The sequence below is a fragment of the Chamaea fasciata genome, unplaced genomic scaffold (assembly GCF_029207755.1).
Source record: "Chamaea fasciata isolate MVZ Bird 193981 ecotype frontalis unplaced genomic scaffold, bChaFas1.0.hap1 SCAF_2, whole genome shotgun sequence".
Lineage (NCBI taxonomy): Eukaryota > Metazoa > Chordata > Aves > Passeriformes > Sylviidae > Chamaea > Chamaea fasciata.
Window position 1 is genome coordinate 43,701,752 of NW_027094087.1, and position 12,269 is coordinate 43,714,020.

The 12,269-nt window shown below is 47.6% G+C and overlaps 1 protein-coding gene across 3 annotated transcripts in view; it reads left to right on the top strand.

The window, feature by feature from the left end:
- Window positions 1-1,970: 1,970 nt before the first annotated feature.
- Window positions 1,971-12,269, top strand: part of ZMYM2 (zinc finger MYM-type containing 2) — a 92,870-nt gene continuing 82,571 nt past the window's right edge. For all 3 annotated transcript variants that reach the window (XM_066175833.1, XM_066175835.1, XM_066175834.1), the window contains exon 1: window positions 1,971-2,061. The gene's annotated coding sequence lies outside the window, so the exon portion shown is untranslated. The remainder of the gene's footprint in view (window positions 2,062-12,269) is intronic.

A 12,269-nucleotide genomic window follows, 5' to 3' on the forward strand; every position in this document is an offset into this window, starting at 1 on the left:
AAATGGCTTTGAGTTTTATCAACCTAGAAGATATTCCAGGCTAACGATGAAGACAGGAGCCAACTAACTTGATGGAGTGAATGGGATTCAATGTTGAAATTTCAGGAGCTTTCTGATTATGTAATTAGTGTGACACTGCAGATCAAATATCATTCAATTTATAGGGCAACTTTGAGACCTTCAAAATGGGTGATGAAGTATCTTCATGGCACTTTCCTTCTTGGCAGTGATTGTATTAGAGCTGTTTTGCCATCAGCTCGCATACTTTTTTGCAGGCATGAGCAAGCTGCTACCAGCCCTGAGGGAATTCTGTCCCTCCACACCAAGCAGCCTTTCCAAGCTTCATCTGATGAGTTGTATGTCTTGAAAAAAACCCTTAGAAACCAACCCCACATTAATTCCACTCAACAACATACACTAACAGTGCCAGATAAGCTTTTGGCTTGAGTTGTTGGCTGGAGCCTGAGTCCCTGGGTATTATCATTAGGAAGAAATCAGATGCATTGTTGTGACAAAGGACGATAGAAAATTTCGCGTCTCTTCCACACGTGAAAATTATTAAGCAAACACATCAAAAGTAGTGGAGAGAGCAGACATCCCTCCAATGACCCCTGCGCCGCCGTGAGGAAGGCTCTCCCTCAGGCTAATCCTGCGGGAGGCTCCAGCTCCCGACTGGAAATGGCGCCAGCCGCTGAAAACAGCTCCTTGCGCACACAAGAGGCTCTCTCTGCCCGGGGGACGCTGCTCCGCGTGGTTGACACGGATTGATCCCCGCCAGAGGACGCAGGGCGGGTATTGCGTGCGCTCTCTCTCTCCCTCTTCTGGGCAGAGAAGGATGGGTGGATGGGGCAAAGCGGGATCAGTGCGCCACAAGGGCGGCTGCGCTCCCCTGGTCCTCGAAGGAGCGGGCGCTGGTGCCATGGCCAGCGCGGGGGAAGGAGCCGCGCAAGGGAAGCGCGCATCCTCCATTTTGGCGAAGGGCGGGCGGAGAGTTGGCTCCCGGCGCCTGGCCGGAGCACTCGTCCCCACCCCGCGGGGCACCCGGCTCCTTTTCCCGCGGGGAAGCCGGACGGGGGCTCTTCAAATGGACGCCCCGCTGCGCCTCATGTTGGTTCCAATTGGTACCAAGCTCCCCGCAGCGGCTTCCGACAAAATGGAGGACGCCACCACCACTGCCACCACCACCAGCACCACCACCACCTCCTCCAGGAGCCATGTCGGCGGCTGATATGGCGCCCTCCCCCGCGGCGAGCGGGGGCAGCAAGGCGTCCTCGGCTGAGGAGGCGCTGCTCGGCGGGGCAGGCTGCGGGGACGCGGGCCAGGCGCCCTCCCTAGGAGACGTGAACTCTCTTTTCCCTCTGGGAACGCTCCCATTGCCCATGCTCTGTCCATCATGGGAATGGCCCCAGGTTCAAAGCCCGGGTGAGGGGAGGGAAGGAGCGGAGTGGGACCTCTCGGAGAAGCACTGCCAGCCCCTATGGCTCGGCGGCGGGCGACGGAGCGGGAGAGGCGAGCCCGCGCCCCACGGCCGGAGCGGCGGCGCCCGCAGGGACCGAGCGCACGGCCGGGACGGCCAGCGCACCCTGCCCGCGGCCGGCGGGGCGCAGCCGACTCGGCGGCACCGAGAACTTCTGCAACTTGCCGCTGTCAAAGAGCGGCACGGGGAGCGCCAGCGCAACCCTCGGGCACGGGTAACGAGCCGGTCGGTGGGCAGCTATCCGGGTTCTATCAAACCTGATGGATCAAAGTGGGAAGAACCCCAAGCATGGCCAGGAGGAAGATTGGCAGTTTATAGGGTCAACCGGCTGCGGGCGGCTCTGATGGATGGGCGGCGCACCCACTCGGCTAGCCCAGCGCCAGAGCCCGCCCTCTGGGAAAGCCAATGCCGGGACAGGGAGGCGGATCTCCCTGAGCTCCCTTGGCCCGGTTCCTCCTCCCCTTCGCCAGCAGCTGCGCTTCGCCCGGGACTGGACCGAGTTAGAGTTGAGGCGCCGGAGGAGTAGCGCAGAGTGCGTGCGTCCCCCGCGGGGGGGTCCGTGCCCGCAGGCCGTGGGGAGCCGGGTAAGGCGGGGGCGCGGGGCGCTGCGCCTCACCGGGGCGGGCTGGCGGGGGGCTGGCGGCGCTCAGCTGCCCCCAGGGCGGGGATGGGAGAGCAGCCGCCGTGCCTCCCAGCTACCCGGGCGAAGTACCCCGCGGTGCCGCTGCCGCGCCGCCACCTCTGGCTGCGGGGCTGCGAGCGGCACCGGGGGCAGTCCCGCGCATACCCATCGCGCCGCGGAGGGGGGCGGTGGGGGTAAATGGGGGCCGCCCGGAGGCAACCCCGAAGGGGGGGGGGGGGGCAGGGGCATTTGGGGGAAGGGCCGGGTCTGCTCTAGCGCCTCCTATTTTAACTCTCTCCCTCCCTTCCCCGCCGGGCCCTCGGCTGTTGTTCTGCCCCGGTGCCTCCCCCACCCACCGCCCTCGCCGCCCCCCCTCGGGTGCCTCCCTCCCCTTCTCTCCCCTTCCCTGCCCGGCGGTCCGCGGCTTCTGCCGCCGCCGCCGCTGCTCCCCTCCCGTATTGTTCGACTGGGTCCCTCTAATGGCGGACAGGAGGCGGTAGTGCTGCTGGCCGACTGCAGGGGGGCAAACCCGAGACCTGGGGCAACTGCTGGGCGGGTGGCGCGGGCGCTCTCCCGGCGCCGGGGCGCTGCCGCTGAGGGCCCCGCGGCCCCCCGGGCGCCTTTTCAGGGCTGATAGGGCAAGTTCGCAGGTAACACTCGCTGCTCCCCGCCGTGGGTGCCACCGCCGCCTCTGTCCCCCACACTCGGCGGTAGAAGCCCCGGGTGCGGCGGCGCCCGGGGAGGGCTACTTGTCTCTCCTTCCTCCAGCGGGCACAAGCGGCGTGGGTGTGCCGTGGGGGATTACCCCCACCGCCCCCGGGGAGGGCAGTGAATTTAATTGTTGGTTTATTTATTTATTTATTTGAAAGATTGGGATTAAAGGGAAGTGGTGAGTGATGCAGGCAGTACCTGCCCTGGCCAGGCGATGGAAACGCTCCTTGGGGGCGCTGCCCGATCCTCGCTGCCCCCGTTAACCCCGTGCCTTTTCCTTAGGCTCCAGCCCAGTTTGGTGCAGCCTTGGCAGCGACCAACAAGGAGAGGGAGCTCCATTGTGAGTGCTATTTGTGTATCTGTTTCTGCCTTCGCTAGACCTGCTTACAGCGGCCCTGAACCGTTCTCCCCGCCCCGTATTCTCCGGGGGCAGGGGTGGAATGAGGTCCCTCCAGGGCCGGGTGGGGAAATTCCTGGGTCCAGCAGCTGCTGCCCTGGGGCGAAGCCCCAGTAATGGCTGTGAGGCGGCTCCTCCTCAGGGTGGGCGCTGCTGCTGCAGACATCGCTCCTGCAATACCAACTCCGGCAGGCAGACGACGGGCTGCTGCTGCTGCTGCTCACGTTACCCGGCTCGGGAGGGAGGAGGAGGAGGGCATATTTCGGGTGCCCTCTAGAGTTCTGGAGCGTGCATGAAAATCCGTGACAAGACACCTTCAGCCATCTTGAATTTTTTTTTCTCCCCCCATTGCTCGAATGGTGTGTCCCGCGGGTTATCTCGAGGCTACGAAGAGGCATGGGAGGTTTAAAATCACCCGGCAATTTGCGATGGAGAAGTGCACTCCATCGTCTCTTTGTGCATTCAGACTTATTCTCTACACCTATAGATTTGTTTGGGTGGTTTTGTTGGGTTCCTTGGCTGGGCTCTGAGCCATCCGCTTTGCCCCTTCCCCAAAAAGCTGGAGGACACAGGGGAAACCCACACGTTCTCGAAAGCGAGCATTTTTGGTGTGTGGGATTTTGAGAGCAGATTTTGATCTCTGTTGGGTGCTAGGTTGGCTAAGGTGAGGCTTGTTGCCAATCCCTGTGGGTAGAGCTGGGATGTAACTTGATTAGATTCTGCCCTCGTTAATATTGGGGCTGTTTTTTAGCTGGGATGGATGGATCCCGAAATGGCCAGGCAGCGCAGCGGGGGAGCCGGTGAGGCTGCGGGGCACGGCAGAGGCCGGGGAGCCGCCGCGGCGGGCCGGGCGCGGTGCGCGGGCTGTGCCGCCAGAGGCGCCGGCGGGCGGCGCGGCCGCTCCGCTGGGAGCGTGCAGCCCGAGAACAAAACAAAAAGGCAGCGCCTGTCTTGCCTTCTGGGTGCCTCGCTTGGGTACAGCGCGAATTCAGGTGTTGCGGTCTTCTCCACCACTCGTATCTTGAAATCCCCCCCCCCCCCCCTTTTATTTTCGTCCCTTGCCGCTTTACGTGGTAGATTTTCCAGATTCGCAAAGCTTGCAACTTTCTTTGTCACTTTTTGGTGGCTTATATATACAAAGAATGAGTGCTTCGCTGCAGAACCTCACTGCTTAGGATGAGGACATCAGATCTGGATTTATTCTGAGCATCTAAAATTATGAACCACATCAAAGACTTGTAAGAGTTTGGATGGCATGTTATCATTAATAAAGTGGTCTGTTCCAACCCTTGACTTGCTTCAGCGGTTTAAAATTTTTAATAGTAATTTTTTAACTCTTAACGTATCTTGGATGCAAGGCTGCCATCTAATTTTACTTCTCATTCATTATGCATTCCTGTCTAACAGCTGTTCTGTTTTTTCTGAGGATCCTTAATGTCAAAAAAAGTTAATTCTAGAAGCCGTCAAGGCAAATAATGCTTTGGAAGGAGGGGACTGTTGTGTACTGGAGCTGGTTTGACAAAAATTATTGCAGCTTTGTGTGGTTGCATATGATGAGAATACTGCCAAGAACAGCCGTAGAGCTAAGATTCAGTAAACCTTACTAAGACTCAGTAAAGGTCTTGCACAAAAAACATCCTGGTAGGTGGCACATTGTCCTCCTCCAGCTGTGATGATGGTGGTGCAGCCTTCTTGTGGCATGTGATAGGACCATGCTGTTCTGGGAGGGAATGTATTTGGTGCTTAGTGCTGCAAGGTCATCTTAGGAACCAAACTCATCTGCCGTGTTATTAGGTGGTTAAACTAAGTAACTTGTTTTAATAGAAGACTGTCTTAATTAGAGCAATAAATTCAGGGTATTTTCTACTAAATTTACTTTATATTATTGTTATTAATCCTCTTAGACCTCAAATATATGATGGCATTCTACTGTTGCTTACCCTGTAATAACATGCTAAGAGGGATTTGCATCAGCAAGAATGTCAAAGTGGCAGTGAAAAAGTGAAAGCAAGTTCCTTTGTCTTTTGTAGAACTTGTTCAAGTATACAGAGGGATTTGGTACAAAGCTGGTACAATGTCTTTCAGATTTTTGCTGGGGTTCTTTGGGTTTTGGTTTTTTTGGTCCTGCAGTATCATGAATCGACTTGTGTTGTTTGAGAAATTTTCATTTTGGTTTTGAGGACTAAGGACAGAATGGCTGAAGTTCTGTCAGATTGTTTGACTTTGCACTCAACTGATAACGCCCTGCAACGAAAGCAGTATGGGGAGTTCTGTTAAGAACGTGTAGCAAGAATTGTTACTAATGGAAAATTCACTGTTCATGGAGAAGTATTTATTTTTTCCATCACAGTTAACAGTTAAATCAACTGATGTGTGGAAAGGGATTGAAATTTGGGTTCACAGGAGCTCAAAAGACTACTCATGTGTCCTATCTGAGAAGTCTGAGGTTATATTTGCCTTTTGAGGGCCTTAAAAGCCCCCTGTGTTGCAGTGGTTTTGTGTCCACTGAAACTGTGTTTATCTCCACAGCTCTTTTCAACTTCTTAACTTTGTTTCAGTGATTTAATCTTAGTACTTGAGTGTTCTTGTGCGGCTAACTAGGTTGCTTACTCATTAGAGTTCAGAGGAAGCTTAGCTTGTATTCCATATTTACAGGTTGCGTCTTGCCCTATGTACTGCTGGCAGATATGGCTGGCAGTAGATGCCCACTTGATGTATGAACGATTTAATCAATTTAGATGCTACTATTTACATTCTTCATTTTGGACCAAGATTTGCACGTTTGTCTGATAGCATTTTGTACTTCTAAGAGAAATTTTGGTAGAAGGAAGAAGTGTGAGACTTCTGGAATGCAGTTGGATGTTATGGCCTCTTCAGTTAGGACTTTCACTATATTGATTTTTATATCATGGTTTTCCAGCTGCACAGGGGATTCCAGCTCCTCCTGTTTGTTGCCCATGCTGTGTGTATTGGTGTAAATGCACTTCATTGGGACTGTTCATCCTGCCATCTATTTTGGGAGAGAAGTGCTGATTCATGTGTGACTGTTCTCAGGGGCTTCTGTGGTTTCTAATGCACGAACAAGCTTTGTGTCTTTGCTGTCATGCGAATCTCCATCCCTTACCCCCAGCTCAGATGGTTAAGCAGCGTTCTTTGCTGCTGTGGATGGCCTGGTTGAATACAATCCGGTGTGTGCCCAGGTGGCCAAGAAGGCCGATGGCATCCTGGCCTGGATCAGCCATGGTGTGGCCAGCAGGACCAGGGCAGTGACCGTCCCCCTGTACTGGGCACTGCTGAGGCCACACCTCAAATCCTGTGGTCAGTTCTGGGTCCCTCACTGCAAGAAAGACATTGAGGGGCTGGAGCGTGTCCAGAGAAGGGCAGCGGAGCTGGGGAAGGGTCTGGAGCACAAGTGCAGTGAGGAGCAGCTGAGGGAGCTGGGGGTGTTTGTCCAGGAGAAAAGAAGGCTCAGAGGGACCTCATCACTCTCTGTAATTGCCTGAAAGGAGGCTGTAGCCAGATGGGTGGGAGTTAGCCTCTTCTCCCAGGTAACAAGTGACAGAACAAAAGGGACTTAAGTTGCACCAGGGGAAGTTTAGATTGGATATTTGGGGAAATTTGTTCACTGGAAAGGTTGTCAAGAATAGAAGCATACTGCCCAGGAAAGTGGTGGAGTTGCCATGCTTGAAAGTAATTGAAAGATGTGTAGGTGTGAAACTTAGGGACATCATTTAGTGGTGAGTATGGTGGTGGACTGGTGATGGACATGGTTAATGGTTGGACTTAAGTGTGTTTTCAAACCTAAATGATTCTATTATTTCAATGCCAGTTACTTATACTTAAAAGATTTTGACAATTTACATCTTTTCTTTTCCATGCACTTCCAGAAATTGTCAAATCTGTATGTATTCTGTGAAACTCAGTGCCACTGGAGTTCAATAGGACACACACAGACGAAGAGTTTGATTACATGTATGTGTGTTATTATGAGAACATCAGCAGTTGCAATAGATGAGATCAGGGACAGTCCTTCATGGACAGCGTCCACAGAGGGTTTCTTGTGCCTTCACCTGAAGTATCTCATGGACTGGATATGTCAATGATGAAAGTTGTTTTCTTATTCCAGTTTGCTGTCAGAAGAACATTTTTTCAATCAGTTGTTATAATGTGGATTTTCTTAGTCCAACGTAAGTAAAATCTACAGAGATGGTTAATTTTTGTGTTCAAGTGGCAGTTTGCAGTGATAAGATTGCCACCAACGTATTTTTCATATTGCTCTTGATTTAGAGGACATTTGTCCTCGTGCTTAAATGCTTAATTTTTGTCCAGGTTTCCTAAATTTTTTGAGATTAGCTTTACTGTGACTTCTTTCTCTGCCCCTTTCTCACCATCAGCTGTTAGAGAATAATTTTACAGGGCTAGCAAGGGCTCACCACAGAGGTGGGGTGCAGAAGCCAGTGTTCAGTGATCTGAACAGAGTAGCTGCAATACCATTTTGAAAGGCTCAGGCTTGTCAGTGCTCTAGCCAGCTGTACTGAGTGTCACTAGCACAGGAGGATTTTGATGGGTTTGTTTGCTTTTTTAAGTTTGTTCGAGATGGGGCTGCTTAATGGTGTTTGTGTTGTGCAAAACTATGTGTTTGGGTCTCTAAAAGGTTTGTGAACTTTATTGTACAGCTTCTTTAACCCTTACAAGACAATCAGAATCCTTCAGTTAGCATCACTGCAGCTTCCAAAGGCTGTAATGCAATTTGTGTACCTAGTGCTGTACAGAAATCTGTTGAGGCATAGTCCCTGCACATCAGTTTTACCCCGACACATGCTGAGCAGGAGGTCATCTCAATTCCACCTTTCCCCCATGGAATAGTTGGTACGAAGCAGCCATGTATGCTTGGGCACAAGCTGCCGGTTGGGCACTGGTGGCCAACTTAGATACTTGTGGCTTAGATATTGGAACCAGAGTACTGATGTGACTTTTGCTGGGCCAGATCATTAGGAGAAATCAGTGGCATTATGGAAGAGGTTGTGTTTGTGTTGGTTTCTACATTTAGTTTCCTCTAATATTTTGCTGTGAAAGATGCCATTGTAGAAGACAGAGAATCATATACGAATTAGATGGGTTATGCCAAATTTTACTAATTGAAGGCTGCTTACAGCTCACAGTCGGTCCAAGAAACATGGATGTCTTTATTTTCCTCCTGCAGGTTTTTGTTGGAAGTGTATTGGCAACTTATCTTTAGGCTCTTCTGTGTAACGCAACTATACCTGTGCAATGCAACCATACTGAACATTAAAAGAAGTTATTTCATTTCAGTTAACTCATAGTGCAACTGTGCTCTTTTTTGCTTTTGGTTTTTGTTTTCCCCTCTCCTTGAAAATAACCTTGGTGAAAGTTTTTTCAAGAAAAGAAAAAACTTCTTTTTGGAGTTCCTTTTCCTTAGATCTGTGTAAGATCTTTCCAGCTTGGTATTTACTCCTAGTCATACATCAAATTTCTCCAGAAGTCATTTTGTTCATCTCATTCATAAACTCAGCTGCCATGCCTATGTGGATGACCTTCAAGTCTCTCTCTTCCAGACTTGATGCCCTCTAAACTAGCTAAGTCTGTGTGTGCTTTTGACTTGCCTTTATGGATGTCTGACCTTTAGCTGAGGCTACTATTGCAAAGGAAAACTCTGTGCTGTTGCTAGTAGACAGCAGTGTCATGAGATCTTTGGTTCAAGCCCATAATCTAGCTCTGGTTTTAGGCATGGCACACACTCCTCTAACAAAGACTCTAGATTTCTCCTGCGTAGTAAGTGGTGTCTTAACTGTTAATCAGCAATTAAGTATTTGTTATTTAGTTGTGTTAATAAATCACATGAGTACATCTCATAGTGTGCCTTTGATCTCGGTATCGTGTGGTAACAGTTTTTCTTAACAGCTGTGGTAAGAATGATCCTGTTGATCGGGGTTCAGAATCCTATACCAGAGTGCTTTCCTGCATGTCTCTTTTGATTGTCTGGTGGTCTTGCATTTTATAGTGGCAAAACCAAGAGGTTTTACTTACCTTTAATCTTATGCTGGCATTTAACTGTGAAGGGTACTATCTGTTTTTTGTTGTTAATGAGATTGTAAGTACTATTTAGAAAGTGACATCATGGGCAGTTGAACAATTTCCTTCATTCTACTCTGATGTGCTCCTCATGCTTGGAGAAGTTCTGCATGTGCACCCGTGCAAGGAAAGCCAGTTCATCTTGTTAATACAAAAGAAGCTGGCTTTAGGAAATAAAGCCTACTGAAAACAAACCCAAACCACTACCTTTCCTGTCACCCTGGGACTCAGACACACCATCCTTAGAACAAGAACTAATTGTAACCATTGTTTATGGTGGTGCTGTTTCCTTGTATTCTCATTTTTGTCTCTCTCCATCTGCTGCCCCTTATGTTTAGATTGTTTGCTCTTTGAACAGTTGTACTCTGTGTTTGCACGGTGGCTAGCATGGTGTGGGCTACAGCTTTGGCTCCTGTGAGTCTGTGATAACAGTTGTGACCTATGGGTGTGGTATTGGTGTCTTTTTTCTTTTTTAATGTGTGTGTGTGTGGAATGGGGAAGAAGACTTAGGGTTCTGTTATAACCTAGAATAATGTCACTTTGAGCAACAATTGATTGTTAATATACCAATCTATAAATGTTAAAGAATTATTAATACACTGGCAGAATTTACCAGACATCTTTTGAATTTATAACTACTGTTTGCATGTGTGCGTGTTTGGGATTTTGTTTATCATAATAGTAATTAGTAGTTTTGCTTGTAAGGGTGGTTATGTTTTTTGAAAAAAATTCATCCAGGAAATGATGTTTTGTTCTGGTAGGTGATGCCCTGTTAAGGAAGCCAAGTAGTATCTAGAGAGGCCAGGTAAGAAGTCCTTTGTAATCCAGGTAATAATAAAAAAAAAATCACAATTTAGAAATGAAGGAAAATGGAGAGCACAACAAATATGATTTGTTTTTTACCGGAAGCAAACGTTGGATATTTGCCATCATCACTGTGTTTGACCATTGTTATGTGTGCTTCTATCCGAACAATTAACAAACAGAAATACTGAAATGGTCTGACTAATACTGTGTATAGTGCAGTAATGACCTGAACTAAATTCAGCTTTTTTTAGTAATTTAAAAGAACTTTGAAGTTTGGAGAAGATACACTAGATTTATTTAAGAAGGAGTAGAAAACATACTTTCTATTAACAGACTTCAGAAACTCTGTGTATTCCTCAATTAAAAGAGAATAGATTAGGGTGGGACTTAATCCTGATCTAGGAGAGACTGTGCACTCAATAACATATTAGGTAATAGGATGTGCTCCCTCCATCTCCCTTTCCATCCCCAGTGTTAAAGGCTGAATTTCTGAGTGTCAGTTATTGCCTAAGCAGTACAAAATCAAACAGGGAACAGTGTGTAGCCTTTCAGCAGGTACAGTAACTAGGAGTTGGAGTAGCTTATTGAGGCATCACTTTTTTCTTTTTAGGCAAAAGTTTATGGAGGGTTTGAAAAACTCCCCTGCTAGGAAAGTTAATAGATTTTTTTGTTTGTTTAAGGCTCAGAATATACTTCCAGTTGCATACATGTGTTCAAAAGACAAAATACTGGCTTAAAAAAATACTACCTTGTATATTTTTCATGGGTTTAAATTTAATGTATATTTATTTAATGTGTATATTAATGTATATAGTGGCTGTATTACCATTTAAACCAGACTAACTTAGGTTTGTCATTGTTCTTTCCTGTTTGTACCAACATTAGCCTTTTCTGGCTTTTTTGACTGTTTTATGTTTTTAATTTTGGGAGTCAGTTTAGGTCCATGAATCGTCTCAATTCAAAATTGGGGATGAGGACCTATATAGGTGTATTTGTTCTTGTTTTTTTGTGTTTCAGCTTTCTACCATCTTAGCCCCCATGATGGACTGGCTGTTAGAATCCTTAAACAGCTAGAGAGAAGGGGGAAAGGAGTAGGAATTCAAAATCACAGTAGTCCTGTCTGGGACTGGATGTGGTTTGTAGTTGTGGAACTGTGGCCTTAACGAATACAGTATGGATCTTATTTAAAAATAAGACTACCTTATACATTTTGAACACAGTTGGATAACCTGGAGTCTTGATTGCATAATTGTAACTTGCAGCCAGCCAGCCAGTGCAGCTGTGAAAACCTATCATACTTACCTTGCTGACCAGATCTATTCTTGCCTTGGATCCCATTTCCTGTCAACCTTACCTCATATAGAACTTGAACTATTTTGTGGCTGTTTTTTTCTATTTGTTTTCTCCCACTTCCTTTTCTATCTCATTTTGTTTGTGGTGATAAGTTTTTCTTTCCTTTGTTATACTGTAGCTTCACTGTCTGTGTACTTGGTCTAAGTCTACATGGGTTTCCCTCCAACAAATAGCATGATATTAACTTACTCTTTTAAATTCATTTTCCTTTGTTCTGAGTTACTTGGTGCATTGAATACTAATCACTGCAAGAAAATTTTAAGAAGCTTGTCCATGCCAGGTCCAGAATACTAGGTTGTTAGCCAATATTTGATTATTTCTCAGGGATGAAAAATCTGGTTGAGGCTGGTAGCTGTGGTTAGTTATGCTAAAGGCAGAGAAAATGGTCTGTCTGTAAACTTGGTCATTTATAGACTTTGGCATGACAGTTTTCCTCTTTCTAAGCATATGCAAAAATAAAATATTTTAGATGCATTAGTCAAAAATATATGTGCAGTCAGGCACTGAGAAGTGGTGTGCCATTTGACATGGTGGTTACCAGTTACCCATGCAGAGCTACTTGTTCATAGGTTGTACATATATGAACATTTTTAATTATAAAAATTTAAAAATCTCAACCAGTTAAGAAGAAGCACTAATGAAGGATAATGTTAAAAGTCCGTATTGTTAGTTTGAAAATGTTTTCATTTCCAGAATGTTTGGTAATAGTACAATCTGGGCACTGAAAGGATAGAAGACAGCTTTGGCTAGTCCTGGTGAACAGCAGGTAGAACGTGAATAGTGCACCCTAGCAGGGTGAATGTAAACAG